The sequence below is a fragment of the Podarcis liolepis genome (assembly GCF_965112155.1).
Source record: "Podarcis liolepis genome assembly, chromosome: 6".
In the NCBI taxonomy this organism is placed as follows: domain Eukaryota; kingdom Metazoa; phylum Chordata; class Lepidosauria; order Squamata; family Lacertidae; genus Podarcis; species Podarcis liolepis.
The window spans coordinates 38,234,724-38,255,039 of record NC_139559.1 but is presented as its reverse complement, the minus strand read 5'-3'; positions in this window follow the sequence as shown (position 1 = coordinate 38,255,039).

Here is a 20,316-nt window from a genome sequence, read left to right as displayed (position 1 = left end):
TTTCTTGTGCCATTATCTGCGCAGCATGCATTTCTCTCTCCTGGCCCTCAGTCCTACGTACACTGCCTTTTCGTTTCATTTTCTATTATTTTAAAGGGGAGGAAAGACTATGCTTCAGAAGAGAAATAATTCTCTGGAAAACTGAGGGCTTTGATGGTTCTTTCCTGTATTTATCTATCTGTGTTAGGCCATTACTTGGGAGGAGGAAGCAGGGTTTCTGAGAGCAACAGACAGAGATATCCCATCATGCAGTATCGCACCAAGTGCTTGCTTTTCCACTGCTTCCAGCAGAGTTCCTGTGATTCCACCCCCCTCTTCTCTTCTGAACGGATGTTATTCCTCATGAGGATATATCTGAAACATTATCACAAGCCTTTCTATCTTTGTGATGAAGTTGCTTGGGGGGGGGGATAAAAATGTACATTTCTCTCCTTCTCTCTCTCTGCTCTTTTCCACCCTGTAACTTTGAGCCACTGTAATAAATTGAGGTTGCAGGTTGCTCACCCCGCTTGGCTGTCCAAAAGCGATCTGGATCACAGCCAGCACACTCCATCCACTGGTAGAAAACTCAGCTGACTTTATATTTTGTTTCTTTATCTCAAAATCTAGCCGCACTGCTGAATGAATTGGGTTTCCCAGCAAAAATGCTTACTTCCAGCCAGAACAAAATAGGTTCTGGAAGTGAAAGTACCATTAGTAGTTGTGGATTAGGCCTGCTGATCTAGAATCATGTTTGTAGTTTATGTATAATAGATTGGTTTAACAGGAATGCAGTAGCCACAGTGAGGAGGACCTGTGGGTAACAGCTCACCATATGAGTCAGGCAATTTTCACCACTACACCAGAAATGGTTCCTCCAGAAATCATCTGTGATATCAAGAGGTGGGGAAGAGTTTGATCAGTATGACAGATTAATCATTTGTTCTCTCTCTCTCTCATATAACCGAAATTAGTTAAAGATGGATAATTTATTAAGAGGATATCTGTTAGTCATCCAAAATCAATCAGTTTATAAAATGTGAGATGCTTCAAATGATGCCTCTGGGAATGCACATTTCAATTCTGTCTGGAATCAGTAGCCATTAGTGGCGTAGCGTGGGTTGTCAGCACCCGGGGCAAGGCAAGTAATTTCCGCCCCCTAACCCGTGGATTTGCACTCCCTAACCCGTGGATTTGTGCCCCCTAACCCATGGATTTGCGCCCCCTAACCCTAACCCCCAGATGTTGCGGCCGGTGCAGCCGGCCCCCCCTGCACCCCCCATGCTACGCCACTGGTAGCCATCAATAGACTTTGGAATAGGGCTGCCTTCATACTCCCGGATCTGCTGGGCAGTCCTGAACACAGTCCAAACCCATCCTGTGACAAGAGACAACCTTTTAAGTCTGATGCATAAATTTGCTTAAGGGTGAAGGTGTGGAGCAACATTTGAAAGTGTCATTTTGACCAAACTTGAATGAGTCATCTTAGGCTACGAGTCCCATCCTATTAATGCCTATCTGCACTGCACCTTTTCTACAGAATGGCATTGACAATGCAGTTTTGTTGTGTTTATTTGCCCTACATGTATAGTACTGCAGCTATCATTTCATATTGGTATACACAGTATGTGTAGCTTTTCCCTTGCTGGGCTTTTTAAAGCTACTGTTTCCAGTGTGCCAAGTTCAAAATACCCTCCAGTGTATAAAGTCAAATAGCTGTGAGTGCAAAAGAAAGAAAGAAGAATTTTATCTAATTAATGCCCTCCAGATGGGATTTGTGGATTTAGCCCCCCTCCCCATAAAGATTGGTAGAACAGACAGCATGAAAATGTAGCTAGGTGGGTGGAATAGGAAGGATATGCTTGTTAAACAAGCTAATATGCTTTATATGTTTTAAATGAAGCTGAAATGGATTCAGTATGTAAATTTGTATTTTGGATTCACTGAGGAGGAGGATGAAGCCTATTTGTGTTAACAGAGTATTTGACTTTGGATTTTCTTGCCAAAGTTCAAATATCAATTTGCGAGGATAAGTTCCAGCTTGGGAATTGGCATTTGATTCTCTAAATTACTTTGGACTTTATTTGTATTTCGTTCTTCCTTCCAGGAGCTTAGGTGGTAAATGTGACTTGCCCAAAGTCACCTCCCTGAGTTTCACAGCTGAGTGATCTTAGGATTTCACACAGTGGAGATGAAAACTTGAGTGCTGCTACACAACACAGATTCTGCGATCTGTTAATCAACAAGCACATGACTAAGTAATCCTCATAAGGATTGCTGGCCCCCAGAAGAACCTGCCTGTTAAGTTCTTCATCAGAGTCCCTTCTGTAGTTGCTGGTCTCAGTGTTTGAAAGATGAAGCAAGGAGCTACACACACACACACACACACACACACACACACACACACACACACACACTTTTATTGATGATGGTAGCAACTTGAAAAGTCACAGGCAAGCATTGGAACTCAAAAGGAAAACTATACCTTGCCCACTGGTGCAAGGTTAGGAACAGAGTAAAAAAGAAATCTTGTTATTTTAAAGTTTGAATTGCCCCCATTGTATACTACTTCACAAGTCACTTTGTGTAGCTGAAAGGCAGCAAGGATAGCCTTTAAATAAATAACTAAATATAAGAATCAAATTCTACTCAAATAAATGAGGAATTGCTCTGAAATGCTACTTGGATGTTTTACTTCTGTGTTTATGTGGTTGCTTCAAAAGTGGTGTTGATCTGAGTGCACTTTGGATGAATATTTCCGAACCAAATAAATAAAATTAAAACAATTATAGGATTAGAAATTAATACGCTTTGGAATTTTGCAAGGGTTTTGGTCTGTGGCAAACTTATATTTGTATTTGCAATGAACTGCCAGGTAGAACTTTGTCCCAGTATTGTGTGCACTAACAAAATCTAAGCAGTTGGTGCCATCCTTCTGCACATGGTTTATCAGGACCTCTTACCCTGGTTCACGATGACGGGTGGGTACCTATTAAAGCAGAAATGATAATTTGTATACATTTGAAATTTAAATTGGAGAATCTAATACATCACACCAAGAATAATCGACATCTCTTACTGCCTCCTTAGGAAAAAGCTTTCAGAATATGAGAAAAGTATATTTCCTACCAATATTGGAGACTTAAAGAGAGTAGCAATTTCATACACACAGGTTCAAACAAGCTGACACCAATACCAATATGAATTATTTACTCAGCACTTAAAATTCAAATATCAAATTCAAGATTGATGAGATCTTTGGAAAAATTGTTCTCACTTGACTTGTGGAAAAGGACAACAAGCAATACATTTTGAGAGGTAGCAACATAAATATAGGATGGATGTTAGGAAAAACATAACTGTAATAGTAGCTGAGCAACAGAACCAAGGGATTGTAACTGATCTCTGCATTTAGAAAATGTATGTAGCCTTCCTGGAATTGTACAACTTCAGAAAACAGGTGTGTGATCTTTTTGTGTGAATGTTTTCTGGCTGTTAAAACAAAGAAATTACCAACACCCCCTGATAATGCATTAATTCTAAAGAAGCACAATCCCTGTAGGACTGTGTTTCATGCCTGTGTGTGTCTTTTCTGAACACAGAAGAACAAAGATAGCTGTGTAATCCCACCCCCTAACACAAGAGAAACCAAATCCCCCAATAGCCCCTCACAAAAAAAGAAAACAGGGTGGGAAGAAAAACCTAGGAAAAAAAGAAAGATGTGCTGCTAATGGCGAGCCCTGCCCTCAATGAACTGTGGGAGAATTTCTCCTCTCGCTGGAGGAAAATGGTCCCCTCAGTTTCTCTGCCCCCCAATAGAGTGGATGGTGGAACATTGGCACACAGCTCTACTTCAAAGTATTGGTCATGGATGGCTTAGGAAAAAGTACCCTCCCTCGAGATATATATGTCTGGATTTTCTTTGATGCTACTTCCAGTTGATTTTTCCTTTCTTTCTTTTTTGCAAGTGGGGGGAACATAGGATATGCACACCACTGGCCGGGGGGGGGGCGAGTTGGGAAAGACACAGAAATATTTTCCAAGGCAAACATTGCAACACAACTTCGTTGCGAGTGGTGGCAATATTGTACATGTATTACATTTGCCCCATGGCACTAGCCAATCCCAAAGGATAAAGTGACATCTGGAAGCACAGGAGTGTGAAAAGGTTTCATTCACGCAGCATTAGCTCTAAACATTTTTTAAAGGGAAATGCAGGCTCAATATGAATCAGATAACCTCCCAATATTTAAGGAAATGTAGCTGCATTGCTGAAGAGAGATGAAGGAGAACATATGTTTCTCCCTTCGCTACCGTTGTTTAAAAACATCATATTTTACCTCCGCGCTGCGCATTGCTGTGAATTTAAATGGAATCTAATTAGTCAACAATTGTGATGCATCCTTGTCAAGTAAATAACCAAGCCACATTCTTTCCCCCTCACTTTCCCGTCCCCCCTTTCCACTTGACTTTTATAAAAATGGCAGGCGTCTGGCAGCTTTCCAATTATCTCTCACTAATCTCTATCAGCAAACCCCGGGTGCATATCTGTTTTCTTTATTGCGAGGCTCACAAAGAATCATGTGCCTCCGACAAATATTTCTCCCATCTTATTTGACACTGAACAAGAAGGAGAAATATGGTCCATCACGACAAATATCAGGATAATATTCCAATTTTCCACCATTTGACAGCAATCAAGTAGAGACTAATGGCTTTCCTCTGTGACTAAATCATTTAGAGACCAAGGTATTCTGTCTTCCTCTCATTAGAAAAAAAAAAATATCCCAATAATCTCATTATCCCAGTGTGAATAGCACTAGAAATGCAGCAAGACTAATGTATCCTTCAGCTTTCTCGCTTACTGATATCAGTGTTTTATGGATTCCGCCAAAGTAATGGGAACTGTCATGCCACCCAATGCACACATCTGGGAGCAGCCTTGCTTCTACTCGGCTAGATGCTTGTTCAGTATGCTAAGGACTTTTATGTACTATTTTTTAACTAACTACAATAGAAAAAGGCTTTGTCATGGAATGTTAAACTTTATGGAAATTCTTCTGGAGAATAACACCATTTCACAGTGCATTACTCTAGTACGACCGGGTTTTTGAACAATTAATTTTTAAGGTGTAACCTTTCTCATTCTTTGTTGTCCTTAGCAGCCATCAACAATGCTGGGATTGCATTCTGCATCCGGTAACCTTTATAAAAAAAACTTTGACCCAAGCAGATACTCACAAGACATTTAAAACTGCATTGTTATTTTCAAAAAAGGAGAAGAAATACAACATTTCTCCAGACTGAGTCTTTATTTTTTATTATAGCCAGCTCACGAGTCACTATCCATTTCTCTGCCTGCCTTATGGCCATCATCAAACTGTCTACTTTAATTTCCCAGAATACTTTGAGTTTAGAATAATGCAGACTATGGGGCAATTTACACATTATGTTTTCGTTCAGTGTGTATATAGGGTACCTATCAGAAGTAATTCTGTCTATGTCTAATGGCACAGAACTTGCAACATTCCACATTATCAGTACATATATTCCCCTATATTTGATAATAACCCCATTCATGCATTTGGGTGGATGTGTGAACACACAAGCCAGCTCACTTTCTTGCCTTCATGTGTTGATCACAAAACTTTGAAGGGAGATTCTAACTGCATTCAGACAAAATTATAAACAGTGTGACATGTGGAGAGGTCTCTATTTCCAACATATGAAACACTGGAATCACAGGAAAATACTGGTAAAAAATACTGTATTCCAGATGTATATCTGAAGAAGTGTGTATGCACACAAAAGCTCATACCAATAACTAACTTAGTTGGTCCCTAAGGTGCTACTGGAAGGAATTTATCATTATTATTATTTTGTTTCGGCTACAGCAGACCAACACAGCTACCTACCTGTAACTGTATGCCAGATAGTATTACTTAATCATTGCCATAGTACTAGACTGGGTTGTAGTGTGCAACAGGCCATGTTCCTTTTGCAGAGTGGGAATCCTTCTTCTACAGACACATGCAGAATCTCTCTCTGACTGAGAAAGCCACTTGGAGAAGGAGATGCACACCTCCTGAGCATCACAGAGGAATGGGATTTCCTGGTAGCACAGCTGCATTGGGAATGGTTTGTATTCAGTGATAAGCTCCAATGAAGAGAGACAGGAAGACGGAGTGCAGGCTTTGTCAAAGGGAGTATGCCAGTGACACCACAGAGTCACTTTCAGTAGAACTGACAGTCAGGTATAGAAAATTAAAGTGCCTGGCATTCTAGAAAATGGACCATACAACATCCTCCCTTGTCAGTGGCAGGTCACTCCTTGAGCTATAAAATGATCTATTTTGTCAGCTGTTTAAACAATGGGCTTGGTATTGTGAAGCTGGTTAACATGTTAATAGAAGAACAATGATAAACGTAGAAAGGGACTAAAAGCTAGCTCAGATTGCTCATAAGGCTCTCTCACTATTGAGCAGGGAAAAATCATTGTGTTGTGCTTCTGCTGAAAATGTGCAAGTAACTTATGGAACACAATCTTACTTGACTACGAGTGATCGCCAAAGAAGAAGAATATTTCCCCCCTCACAATAAAAGCTATTCTTTCCAGAAAGAAAGATGAAAGCAGCAGAATGCTAGTTGGGACTGATGGATTTATACTATTTTTTTTTAAGAAAAACTTCCATCAGGAGGACTGATGGACAGTGGATTTTGCTCACTGTGAGCTGATAGGGCCTTTGGATGCGCTACTCCTCAGTGTCCAGAATTCAGAAGCCTCCTAGGCCTAACTGATGTTCCACTCACTGGGAAGGGGATGCCTCTTAATGCTGACTAGTGGCTTTTCTTTTCCCCCTCCCTGCCTGCATGTCCTGCCATATTGTGACTGAAGCTCAGAAAACAAAGCCAGATGCTGCCACCATAATAGAACCAGTCAGGCAGTGTTGATGAGGCAAAAAATGATGGCACTTGAGGGCAATTGTGGAAACACCCAAACTTCCTACTTGACTCCCAGAGATTGACCAGCTAGTCCAACTTGGACTTGTTGCTGCCAAACAAAAAGGTTGTTTTCGAGAGAAAGGAAGCCACCTGATAAAGGCTAGATCTCCTTCAACTCCTATGGTCAGAGGAAGTAATGCTTTTGAATACCAGTTGCTGGAAACCATGGGGTGTGGTGGGGAGTACTTGTGTGCTTGAGTCCTTCTTGCAGGTCTCCTACAAGCATCTGGTGGCATTTGTGGGAATAGGATGCTGGACTAGATGGAGCACTGGCCTGACCCAGCAGGCTCTTAATGGATGGCCCTCTTCACATGACAGGGCCAACTGAAGCCTCTCATGGTGCTGGATTTTACAAGAGTAGGGTTGCCATATCTTGAAGAACAAAAAAGAGGACAGCCCAAGCTGCTAACAGGCTGCACCCGTGCACCTCTTTCCCTGGCTTGGGCTGGTAGTGGCCATGGCGTGCAGAGCAGCCTGAGCTGCTAAACACACACACACAACCCTGACATTCCCTTTAAAATGTAAAAGTCCACCTGGATGGGCATGTTGGCTCCTAAAAAGAGGACATGCCCGGGTTTTCCCAGACGTATGGCAACTCAAAAGATGAGGTATGGGGCAAAACTGTTCTCAGTATAAGCTGGAGGTGTTTCAGCCCTCCACAACAGTTATTGCCAGCTATAGGAGAGTTCCCTTCAGCTTCTGAATTGGCTTGCTTGGCTTTGCAGTCACCTTAAGCCCTGAGGAAATATTCACTTTTGCTTTTCGCTGGCTGAAAAAAGAGAAGAGAAAATCTTTTGTTTGCAATTACATCACTTTTGTCCAGACATAGCCTCAGCTACATGAGCTGCAATATTATGATATCCTGGGGAAACTGGTCGTTGGGGCATTATGACTGATATGTTGCCCAGTCTAAGATATAGTGGTCTATGCATAAAACAAACAAACACATTCTTTCTTTGTGAGAAGGAGTAGGCATACAAGGAGCAATTTTAAAGGAGTAATGGTTTGTTTAAGGAAAGGAATATGTAGACATTTCCTGTAGCATTTCTTGAGCTTATGAAATTTGTAGTTCCAATAAATAAATTAGCATGCAGGACTTAACTTCCAGTGCTCAAAGCCTCCAGTACAGATTTCAGCTGAATAACATAATACTGAACAGTGATGCCTAGAAGGATTGAGTGAGCATTGCACCCCTTCAGACAAACAGCAGACAATGCGGGATCTGAAATGTCACTCATTTGGCTTGATTTTTAGAAGCTTTAAACACCCAAAAGTCCTTGGGAAATCAAAGACAGCTGCAGACTGCATCTGAAAATCAGGTAGTTTACATCTTGCAAACTGTACACAATTAATCGCTATCAAAATGGCATTGACTCTCTCAGATGAATTTGGCACACTTAGTTTTGTGTAATTGAACAGGTGGATCGAATCAATACTGTCCTTTCTGGAACCCACGGGAACAATTACAAGCTCTATAGAAATAAAGGTGACTGAGACACCACCATTATCTGGAGATCATGGAAACAGTAGTGCTTAATGACTCCATCCTAGACCTTATGGTTGAATGTGTCAATATATCCTTAGGGAGTCTTGATCTGAAGATGATTGACACATTACACTGTATTCATTGCCTTCAGAACTGTTACGGGCATCTGTACAACTAATGCTTTGCTTTGGAGTACTAGATTTGAGATGTAGCGTTTCAACCAAATTAGAGCTCATTTTGACGCCAACTAAAGCAATGCACAGTGAATCAAATATACACTTCAATGACTTTAAGCGAGTGTCCTTTCATCCTGGCTGCTTTCCAGCTTGAATGTCTTTCATAATGTCTTCGTAATCACCTGTTGAACTTTCAACTCAAGCCACCATATCCATTTCCTTGTTGCAAACTGATGTGTGATTTTGCTTTTAACTGCTATGTATGACTTTTATTCTGTGCCAGGGGTGGGTGTTGATTGCCTTTTGATAAAACATGGAGAATCATCATATGGATTATGCCAAATATTTTATGGCTGAAATAAGTATAGCAAAGTTAAAGTAACCTGATGCAAAGTTGGCAAGTTAGTTTGGGGAAAAAATCTTTACACTTCTTTATTGATTTGCAAAAGTATTTCTGATTCAAAAAAAAATAAAACTATTGCAAACTTTACATTGTGGACCTGAATGTGATCCTCCAAAAATATTCAACTAAAACCACACCTGACCATTGGCTGTGGTAGATGGGGCTGATAGGGGTTCAACTCCAACAACATCTAGAGGACCACATGTTCTCCATCCATGATGCAGGGGGAGCTATCTACATAGTTGGGAATCCTGTTTTTCAAGGATCCCCAATCACATGGAGAGAGCCCTCCTTGTATACAGTTGTATATGTGGGGACGCTCTATAGACATTCTAGTCACTTCACGTATGTTTGGGGCAGAGCCAGCCATCATGATACTGAACCTGAATTATACCGATTTATAATTTTAAAAAATTGCAATTAACAGTATATAGTAACATAACCACCAATGGGAACCAAAGTAAAATTTGGATTAAGTAAAAGTGAAAGGGTATACAAGTCCATCCTTTGCACCAAAATGTGTGTCCAAAGCACCCTTGTTTGGCTTCAGAAGAAACCATTAATTTTCATGGAGGAAGCACACGCAGGAAAGCAAAAGATGCATTTCTATCAAAAGGTGGCTGAAACATTGTTGGCTCATTTGTTTATGAAAAGAAATGGCTGCATAGGACTTTCACAGCCGGTGCACAGCCTGGCCAGAACATTTTCTTCCCAACAACTTGGTCTTTCTGATTTGAGATCTCCCAGGATTGAAGAGCAGGTTGTGTCTGGAAGAGATTCTTGGCCTGATGTTCATGCCATAGATCCTGCCAGTGCAACAACAGCTGAGCTCTGATAATTGCAATGAAGTCATGAAATGGAACTGCCACATGGCTGTGCACCAGGTGGGCTGCTGTAGCTGCTACACCTTTGTCCACCAGTTAATGTCCCCAGACATCCACATAACCAGAATAATGGATAGGTATATGGGTGGAGTGGAGTAAACAGAAATGCCACCAGAAGTGCCAGACACAAAAAGGAGATTAAACTTGATAACCCATGATGTTTCTTCCAACTCTTTGTTTCTGAAAAGTATGAAGCTTATGCTTTGAAAGCATTCTTGGATTGCAAGATGGATTGATGCCTTGTGGTCTGATGTGTGCTATATGACTAGTTTTTGGGGTTGTTGGTTTTTTTGCATCTCACTTGCCCTGAGATCACAAAAGCCACAAATAATTTCATCATCTTAGAAGTTCTATGACCTCTACTTAACTCCAACAATGGGAATTTTTTTATAGATGAATAAGAACAAAAAGACATCCTGATTGCAAAGGAGATCTAAGTCCTTTGTGCTACATATATTACTACCAGCAGCTAGATAGTCCTTTTATAGTCTTATAATAACTGAAACAGTTGAGCAATCATGAACCAACAATGGAGCTGATCTTCAAGCAATTGTGCTTTGTGCCGCAGGATCCCTTCTGGGTGAAACATTCCCCCCCCCTTTTTAAAAAAAAGTACATATAATAATCATGACTTTCCCAGCAGTTTATATCCAGCCCGAAGGCATTTTCACACCTCAGAAGTGAAGACTTAATGAGCAGGGAAATTAAAGAGTGAAATTGGTTGGCATCTTCCTCCCTGGCTGGGCATATTTGCAGGCTGGCTTTAGAAGGTGCTACTGCAGAGGAATATAAGGACATTTCAGCTTTGTCTATAAACAAGCTTTTCTATAATGAAGCTGAGGCTTATGACTTCTGTTCTATTTTGGTCATGTACAATTACAACCTTTAAAAGGCAACACTGTTCATCCATGAAAGGAGGTGAGCGAACAGGACTTCCGATGCAGATTCAAACAGATGCAACCACAGGTGTGGTTCGAGGACCGAATCCCCGCGTAGTGGAATGAAAACACGAGGACACGTGATATAAGGTTAATGGGCAAGAAAAGGCCACAACTTTATTGATTACAGCAAGTGAAAAGGTATTGGCTTAGGCATTAGATTACGTCAGCTGACTCCACCCCCTCAGAGAGGGGTGAGTCTAAAACAGGGGGGTTTATTCACCAGTAGGTGGAGCCTGTTGATGCTAATCCAACTATAGGCTCTCCCCTGATGTCACCGAGGGTCGTGCCATGGCCTCCCGCCAAGCAGGCATCGGACAGAATACACGACCGCCAGATTCCTTTAACGGAATACCCCAAAATTGAAGGCATAGGCGATGGCCACACCTAGCCCTTCGACACACCACACCACATTATTCCAATGCCTAACCTACCCACCAATACCACGAAAGTTGTGACGATTGCTACGAGGTAGGCGAAAAAACCAAAAAGCCTAATGCCAAATGGAAAAATTCCTACCAGGCCCCCCAGACAACCAGGGTGACCAACCAAAGGTCCATAGCAAGGCCAAAAGAAAACTGAGACCCTGAGCTCTAAGGGAGTGGAGGGTGGGTGACTCGCGACGGGACGACGAAAAGTGAGGCTGGAAGGCTGGTGCCGCAGCAATTTGGGCTGCTAAACACGCCCCCTCGCAGGCACCTGGTTGGGTGCCTGCCCATGGGCGTAGGCCAGCCAGGTGAGTGGGAGGCAGGGGGCTAACGCCCCCTGCTTGAGGCGGAGTCCGGCTCCCGACCACAACCACTCCCCTCTCTTGCAGGAGGAGAGTCTTTCTCACTCTATGGTTACAAGTGGAAATGTGGTCCATGGATATTAATAATAATAATAATAATAATAATAATAATAATAATAATAATATTGTCATTGTACAACCTGTGTACAATGAAATTAAATGAGCCTCCCCCCCAAACACTCAATCTCTTATCGAACAACACACCACCTCACAAGACAATTTCGCTATGTTATTTTCCATTCAACAGCCTAACAGCCCACAGATAGAAGCTATTTTTTAGCCTGTTGGTACGGCTGATTATATGGGACTTGGGTGGCACTGTGGGTTAAACCACAGAGCCTAGGACTTGCCAATCAGAAGGTCGGCGGTTTGAATCCCCACGACGGGGTGAGCTCTCATTGCTCGGTCCCTGCTCCTGCCAACCTAGCACATCAAAGTGCAAGTAGATGCATTGTCTCACTATCGGTGCCAGAACTTCCTGTATGGTGCTGAGGCTCTGCTTTAACATCTGAGAGCCTTCCCGCCTCCTGGCTTTCCCCTCTTTCCTCAATCGCCATCCTGCCCACCTCCCTCTGCCTGTTCCTGCTCCTCCCCGGCATTCTCTGGCAGTACCATTACAGATGGTCTTGGACAAGTTTCTCTCTCAGCCTGCAATCTTTAACATAATTTTTAAAAGGTAAGGTGTACTGGACTCACAGGAACTTATTTTCTGAGTAAGCATGCTTAAGATGGCACTGCAAAATTCAGTTCTCTAATGAAACATTTTTTTCTTGATTGACTGGGTTACTGCATGGTCAAATGTAGCAAGGACTGTACAGGGTTTTTTATTATTATTAAGGCATCTATCGTGTATCTATCTTTTTACATACAATTCCTATTAAGATTTGTAGAGCTAAATTGAGAATACCTTGGTAAGTTAAAAGGTGATTAAAATAACAAGACACAGTAGGCCTTACAATCAACAATCTGAACAAGCCAGAATCACTGTCCAAGTGCAAATACAAGAAACAAAATCAGTCCTACCTTTTCCAATCAGGTATGCAAGGTCTTCTGCCACTGTAATCATTATTTTTTTTTTTTAGTTTTCATTGTTATTGTAAGCCACCTGGAAAACCTGATGATTGGGCATTAGGTAAATGCTATTAATTAATATAAGTGTCAGGTAAATGCTATTAATTAATATGTGTCATTACTAGAAATGCTGCTAATTTATTAATAATATTTATATTCTTCCCCAAACAATGGGCATTTTGCGAGCATGCTGTAAGATCAGACTGCCAGCATGCCTTATTAGCATAATCAATTAAGGTTTGTCAATGCATGTTGGCACTCATCTGATTTCTTTTATAGCATGCTAGCAAAAAGCTCATAATTTTAATAGTGGGGGGAAAGTGGGTGGCAGAAAAGCCTGTAATATTTCTGGCTCAATATATTGAGATGAAACCTCCCTGGCTGCTGAGGTGTTGCATGTAGACTGAATATTTCAACCATTCAGCTGTTTTTTAAATTGTTAACATGTATGTCCAATGGACAGGTGCAATAACACCTCAGCAGCTGGGTAGCGGGATCTCATCTCAATATAGTGAATTTTGGGGCAGAATATAAATAGTTTGTCCATCACAACCCCACCCATACACACTCACCAGAACAGGCTCTAACCTTTGGCAGAAGGGGGGGGGGTGAGCAATAACAGAATGTTGGAGGGCAGAGTTGTGGGTTCCCTTAAGCCAACCCGCTGTCCTCAGGACACAATCCTCCAGGGTTGAAGTAAGGTTTGACTGCTAGCCTGATAGGTTTTGGTGTACACACACACACACACACACACACAGAGAGAGAGAGAGAGAGAGAGAGAGAGAGAGAGAGAGAGAGGTTTGGGACTGTTACATTTACCTCCCTGAAGCTTAGCACTGGCACCCCACAGGGATGTGTGCTAAGTCCCTACCTGTACTCATTGTACACATATGACTGCATATCATCTGATCCATCCACAGTAATTATTAAGTTTGCAGATGATACTACCATAATGGGCCTAATTGCAGCCGAAGATGAAACAGCGTACAGGGGGAGGTTCAAAAAGTATCTACATGGTGCTTAGAGAATAACTTGCACCTAAATATCAGTAAGACAAAGGAGATAGCGTTGGACTTCCGGAGGAAGAGAGGGGAACCTGCCTCGTTGTATATCGGCGGGTGGGGCTGGGTGGAGAGAGTCTCCTCCTTTAAATTCCTGGGAGTTTACCTTAGTGAGGACCTCACTTGGAAAATCAACATAACTCAGTTGGTCAGAAAGGCCCAACAGAGACTCCATTTCCTCAGGGTCTTGCAAAAAAATAATGTTAAAACACAATTGACCTTTTACCGGTCCACAATAGAAAGTGTCCTTTCATATTGTATCACAGTGTGGTATGCTGGCCTGACAGCCACGGACAGAAAGTCTTTACAGAGGGTGGTGAATACAGCACATGATATCATGGGCTGTCCCTTGAGTCTGATAGATGACATCGCAAGGGATTGTTGCCTTAGGAAAGCGAGAAAAATTCTCAGGGATGACTCATTTCCCAGCCATCACCTTTTTAATCTTCTACCCTTGGGCAGGAGATATAGAAGTATAATCAGCCATTAAGGTAAAGGGACCCCTGACCATTAGGTCAAGTCGTGGCCGACTCTGGGGTTGCGGCGCTCATCTCGCTTTATTGGATGAGGGAGCTGGCGTACAGCTTCCAGCTCATGTGGCCAGCATGACTAAGCCACTTCTGACAAACCAGAGCAGTGCACGGAAATGCCTATTCTGTCTGCCAGGGAGAGGAGAGAGTTAAAGAGGAGGGGAGAGCTGTTTAGTATGGGAAACAGCCCTACTAGAAAAATTAACCAATAAACTGAAACTGACATGGGGACAAACAGAAGAAGACGCCTTCACCCTGGTACGGCTCCCCTTTATCACATACACAGCCCAACAAGACAATGACAATAATCCACCAACAGCATACAAATCAATATGGCTAACCTGATCCAAAACACCCACCCACCCCACTCACACACGAAAACAAAGATCACCACAGCCAATCACAAACAAACAACCACACCCTAGGCCAACCCCAAAGGAACACAAATGAACAGCACAAGCAACACTGACACCAAACCCTACATACATTAAGCATAATAGAAACATCGCCACCCAACCCCACCCCATCCATCTTCCTTCCCTCCACCCCCCTTTCCCCCCCTTTTCCTCCTTCTCCCCCTAATGTCTCAACAAATGAAACGGATTTGTAAAAATGTTACATGGAAAAAATACGAGGCATTACACTTACTTCTGCAAAACAAGAAAATCCTTAATAAAAAACAAAAAAACGTAAAGAGGAGGTGGGAGAGGCATCAGATGAAACTTCCCCGCCTTTTCTGTTGGAGGAGAAGCTGGCGTAAGCCACTCCCAGAATCTGAACCGGAGGATTCAGATGCACAATTGTAATGTGCTGTCTGTACATATGTAAAATAAAGACTGAATATATATCTCTGAGTGAACAGAAGTACTTATTGCGAAGAGCATTCACAAGCCATCACACCATCCAATAACCCATGGCAAAGGTGGGATGAGTTCAGGTCTCCTTGGGTTTTTTTGTTTTTGTTTAAAAAACCAACTCTCCACCTATTAGAGCATGCTGCATCAAAATTCCAGATTGGTTGAAAATAGAACTGTCATCATGAATGTGTTAAAATTAATGGAGTCTTCTAGCACTCTTAATAAGAGAGTGGTTTTCCCTTTAGAAATATAGTTTCTCATTTGATAGAAAAGATGCTCCTGCTTCTCTTTTTTAAAATAGAAGCTTGTTAATAGAAAAAGTGATGTTGTACGTAGAGATGAAAACCATTTGTTCTGGTAATGTAATGCCATTTTAGGCAGAGAAGTCCATTGGTAACTGGGGTATTTTTGCCATTTATTGCTGTATGCTCCTGCTACGTATAATATTCTCTGTGTTAGGTCTGAACTCAGTGTTGTGCATAATGATTAGCAAACATCCAGGTTTATGCTGAAGTGAGCCTGGGGTCACACCATTACTTTGTACTCGAGGGATTTGTTTTCTTTGCCGTTGGAAAAAACCCAGATGAGAATTAAACTACAGTTTATTGTCTCATAAAACCACAGTGGACAAATTACCCAGCTATGCTATACTGGCTAGAATTGTTAGTTAAAAGTGACAAGCAAAGCTGTAATTTACTCGGCAGCTCTGGCATTTCAACTATGTCGCCAGCATTAAATCTTGCCTTCCAAAGCCTTCTTTTGTATTTCTGACTCATTTTGTGTTGGGAACCATTTAGCCACAGACTTTAACTGCTAATACACTTCCATCAAATACAAAGTATAAATCAAAATTACTGGATCACTCAAACTCAAACTGAGTCATTGTTTAAATAGTGGTTTCCCGTCTACTGCATCTGCATGGGGGCTGTTCAATTATGATATATGGTACCTGCCTGCCTGCCATTTTGGCAGACCCTTTTGCAAATAAAAAGTAGTGCTTAACCAATTATATTCTTTTTGCTGTATAAAGAATAAACAACAACAGCACTATCTGGAGAAAGGTAGGGTGGAACAGAGGCTGACTGAAACAACTCCCCTCTCATCCACTCAGCTTTGACATAGGATGTGAACCAAAGGCAGTTCCACTCAACAAATGAGTTTTGAAACTCCTTTTGGGCCTCTCCTGGGAATCTGCCATAAAGCAGGCCAACACTATGCTGAGTCCCATGCTGAACCCCATTTGTGCAGGGCTCCCTATCATGTTGAGGCGATGGCACATGTGCAGCTGTATGCATGGTGACCCTTTCAGAATTTACACCCATTGTGTAGCGGTCAGGAAGGAGGAGCAGGCAGAGGACAGTAGGGATGACAATGCTAACAGCTCCACTGCTTTGAATGTGTGGAACAAATGACTGAAGAGGGGCTTCTCTCTAAACTATGAATAGAGAGAATTCACTTCAGGTCAACAAGATTCCTAGCAAAGGGCAATTGTGCAACCTGCTTCTAGCAGAGGCTGGAGACACATGACAGCTACCTCAGGAGGATACTTAATTAGCAAACCTATCCCAGGTAAGTTCCACAAAATTATAGTCAACATATAGGGAGTCACCAAAACAAACTGAACTGGGAGAACACATTTAATATAGGGAAAAAATATTCTGGCCTGGTGGTTTTATGTGTTTACCATACAATGCTTTTGAATCAATAAATACAAACTATGTAGACTTGCCTGTTTGCATAAACCCATATAAAAACCCAAGTCTATGCAGTGAGATACTATTTTCATTTGTGTGGGGGGTATCATTATTCTAGCTGTCCATTTGGCTAAACCAACATTGGCCTATATATATATACATGCATGGTGCTGTTCAAAGCAAATGTTTCAATTGTCTGCTAATTTAGGAGCTGCGCTGATCTACACATTTTGCTATAACTTGGAAGAAAAGAGCACCATCATTCATTATCCAGTATTATTGCATAAGGTCTGCAGCTTTCTTAAATTTATGCAGCACAGAAGAAAATTGAAGGCACAATAAAAGCTACAAATCAGTGATCTCTCTAAATCAAGCCATCATGTTCATTAATCCCAAATTACTCCCTTAAAATAAAACAGCAGCTGATTAATATCCATCCTTAAGTAATGATTCCAGCTGACTGAGAACTGATGCCAATATACATTTCATACAGAAAGTACATGCCTAAGGTAGGTGTCTTGCTATTAAAAGAAAGCTGGAACAGATTGCAATTGAGAATGCTGTAAAAAATGAAGAACATAAAAACATCTATTGTTGTAAGAGTTGCCTCTCACTCCTGTTAGGAAGATTGTGGAAATGCCTGGTTGAGAATTATCATTGGTTTGGTGGTGTTAGTGGTTTTTTGATAGCAGACATTCCATTTCACAAATGAAGGATGTAGTCCATATACTTTCGTGTAGCAGTGCCAGCGAAGTTTTCCAAGCTTGGACCCAGAGTTTAGGGAGCTGGTAAAGCCTCCCTCAAACCTAAGCATGGACTTTGCAAGCTCTGCAACTTTGCAAGCATAATGAAAAGAACTCCCAGTGCCCCCCCCCCCGCTGCCTTCTCCAGTGCTTTCCTGCACCCCCCACCAAAAGCATCTCTCCACCCTTCTCTCACTTAGGCTGAATAGTTAAGCTACCACACACAATATCTCCACCCTGGAAGCAATCCCCCCCCCCCCCCGGTATAATAGATCACCCACCAGTATAAGTAAACAAACAGAGACAGAAAAAGCCCCACTTTTTCAATAGGACTTACTTCTGAGTAGATATGGTTAGGATTGTGCTCCTTTCCTTTTATGGGATGTGGGTCGTGCTGTGGTCTCAACCACAGAGCCTCTTGGGCTTGCTGATTAGAAGGTTGGCAGTTTGAATCCCTGCAACAGCGTGAGCTCCCGTTGCTTGGTTCCTGCTCCTGCCCACCTAGCAGTTCGAAAGCACACCAAAAAGTGCAAGTAGATTAATAGGCACTGCTCCAGTGGGAAGGTAAATGCCATTTCTGTGTGCTGCTCTGGCTCGCCAGAAGCGGCTTAGTAATGCTGGCCACATGACCCGGAAGCTCGGCCAGTAAAGCGAGATGAGCACCGCAACCCCAGAGTCGTTCACGCCTGGACCTAACGGTCAGGGGTACCTTTACCTTTACTTGCCTTTTATAAAATGTGCCATTTTATAAAATGTGCCACAGAGCATAATTTCGAGATCAACCAAGGGGTTACTGGAGTGTCTTTGACTTATCTAGATTGGGCTGGCATTCTTTATGTAACTGGCCTTTTTGCTCTAAAGTTTTCCCCTCCAGGAATGATCAGGAGCTCACCAAGTTAGTGGCTAAATATATTTGGTTTTTTGTTGTTGAAATACACTGCAGACATCTGCTCTCCCTGGAGACCTAGAGATGTGACGATAGACTGCTCTGCCTCCTTTCTTTTAGCAAATGTTTTGTGCCACTGGGGAAGTGGTAATTCTGTATTGATTTGTTTTGGATGTTTGTATGTGATGCCAATAAAAGGTTTGATGATGAACAGACCATAATTTTTAAAATGCTTATTTATTTATTTATTTATTTATTTATTTATTTATTTAATGCTTATTTTATGGATATGTATTAACAGTTTCACATAGATGGGCTTTCTACTTATGTACTGTTATGGAGATTATTTGCATGGTTAATACTGATTGGCTGCCTGAAATAAATTGTACCTTGTGGCTGAAAATCATCCAGAGTTGTTCTCCTATAAGTGACTCTTTGTCAGTGAAGGTGGAATTGGGAAGCCTCCCTACTGTCTGCTATGACAATGGCCAAGGTTGCTTTGTCTGCAAGCATACATTAAAATAAAACTAGTCATCTGCGGTCAGTTAAATTATGCAGCTTCCTCCCCCTAGAGGAAAAAAACACCATGTAGTTAATAAACAGAGTGTTTATTTGGCTTGCATTCATGTATTTAAATGGGAGGGGGTACAATTAAATTGGCCCAAAGGCTGGAGTAGGGAACCTCTAGCTCTCCAGATGTTGCTGGACCTCACCTCCCTTGATTCCTAACCACTGACCATGTTATCACAGAATCATAGAATCATAGAGTTGGAAGAGACCACAAGGGCCATCGAGTCCAACCCCCTGCCAAGCAGGAAACACCATCAGAGCACTCCTGACATATGGTTGTCAAGCCTCTGCTTAAAGACCTCCAAAGAAGGAGACTCCACCACACTCCTTGGCAGCAAATTCCACTGTCAAACAGCTCTTACTGTCAGGAAGTTCTTCCTAATGTTTAGGTGGAATCTTCTTTCTTGTAGTTTGGATCCATTGCTCCGTGTACGCTTGTCTGGAGCAGCAGAAAACAACCTTTCTCCCTCCTCTATGTGACATCCTTTTATATATTTGAACATGGCTATCATATCACCCCTTAACCTCCTCTTCTCCAGGATAAACATGCCCAGCTCCCTTAGCCGTTCCTCATAAGGCATCGTTTCCAGGCCTTTGACCATTTTGGTTGCCCTCCTCTGGACACGTTCCAGTTTGTCAGTGTCCTTCTTGAACTGTGGTGCCCAGAACTGGACACAGTACTCCAGGTGAGGTCTGACCAGAGCAGAATACAGTGGCACTATTACTTCCCTTGATCTAGATGCTATAGTCCTATTGATGCAGCCCAGAATTGCATTGGCTTTTTTAGCTGCCGCGTCACACTGTTGGCTCAATGTTGGTTGGGGCCGATGGAATTCAACCATTTTTGGAGGGTTCTTCAGTCCTGCTGCAAGGCATGGACTAATTGTTGCCACTTGGTTGTCTCATTTGATGACTGCTCATGAAAGTAAAATGAAGCACATATCAGGATGGGCAATCGTTAGGAAACAATGGTGTGAGATTGAGCACTCAAATAAGGCTCGAGTCGGATGGCTAAATGGAATGTGACATGACGTGATTTGAGCCCCTGGCTTTCTTTATTTCTTCATTGCCATGTTTGAGTGCCAATATGTTGCCTTGGGCACATTAGATAAATTACAATGACAAAACCCAATACAGAAATTAAGATCATTAACATACTAAGCAACCTGCCAATATTACAAAAAGAAAATAATAATAATAACATGCACTTGCCAAATACCCATCATAATAATGACCTACATTAGAG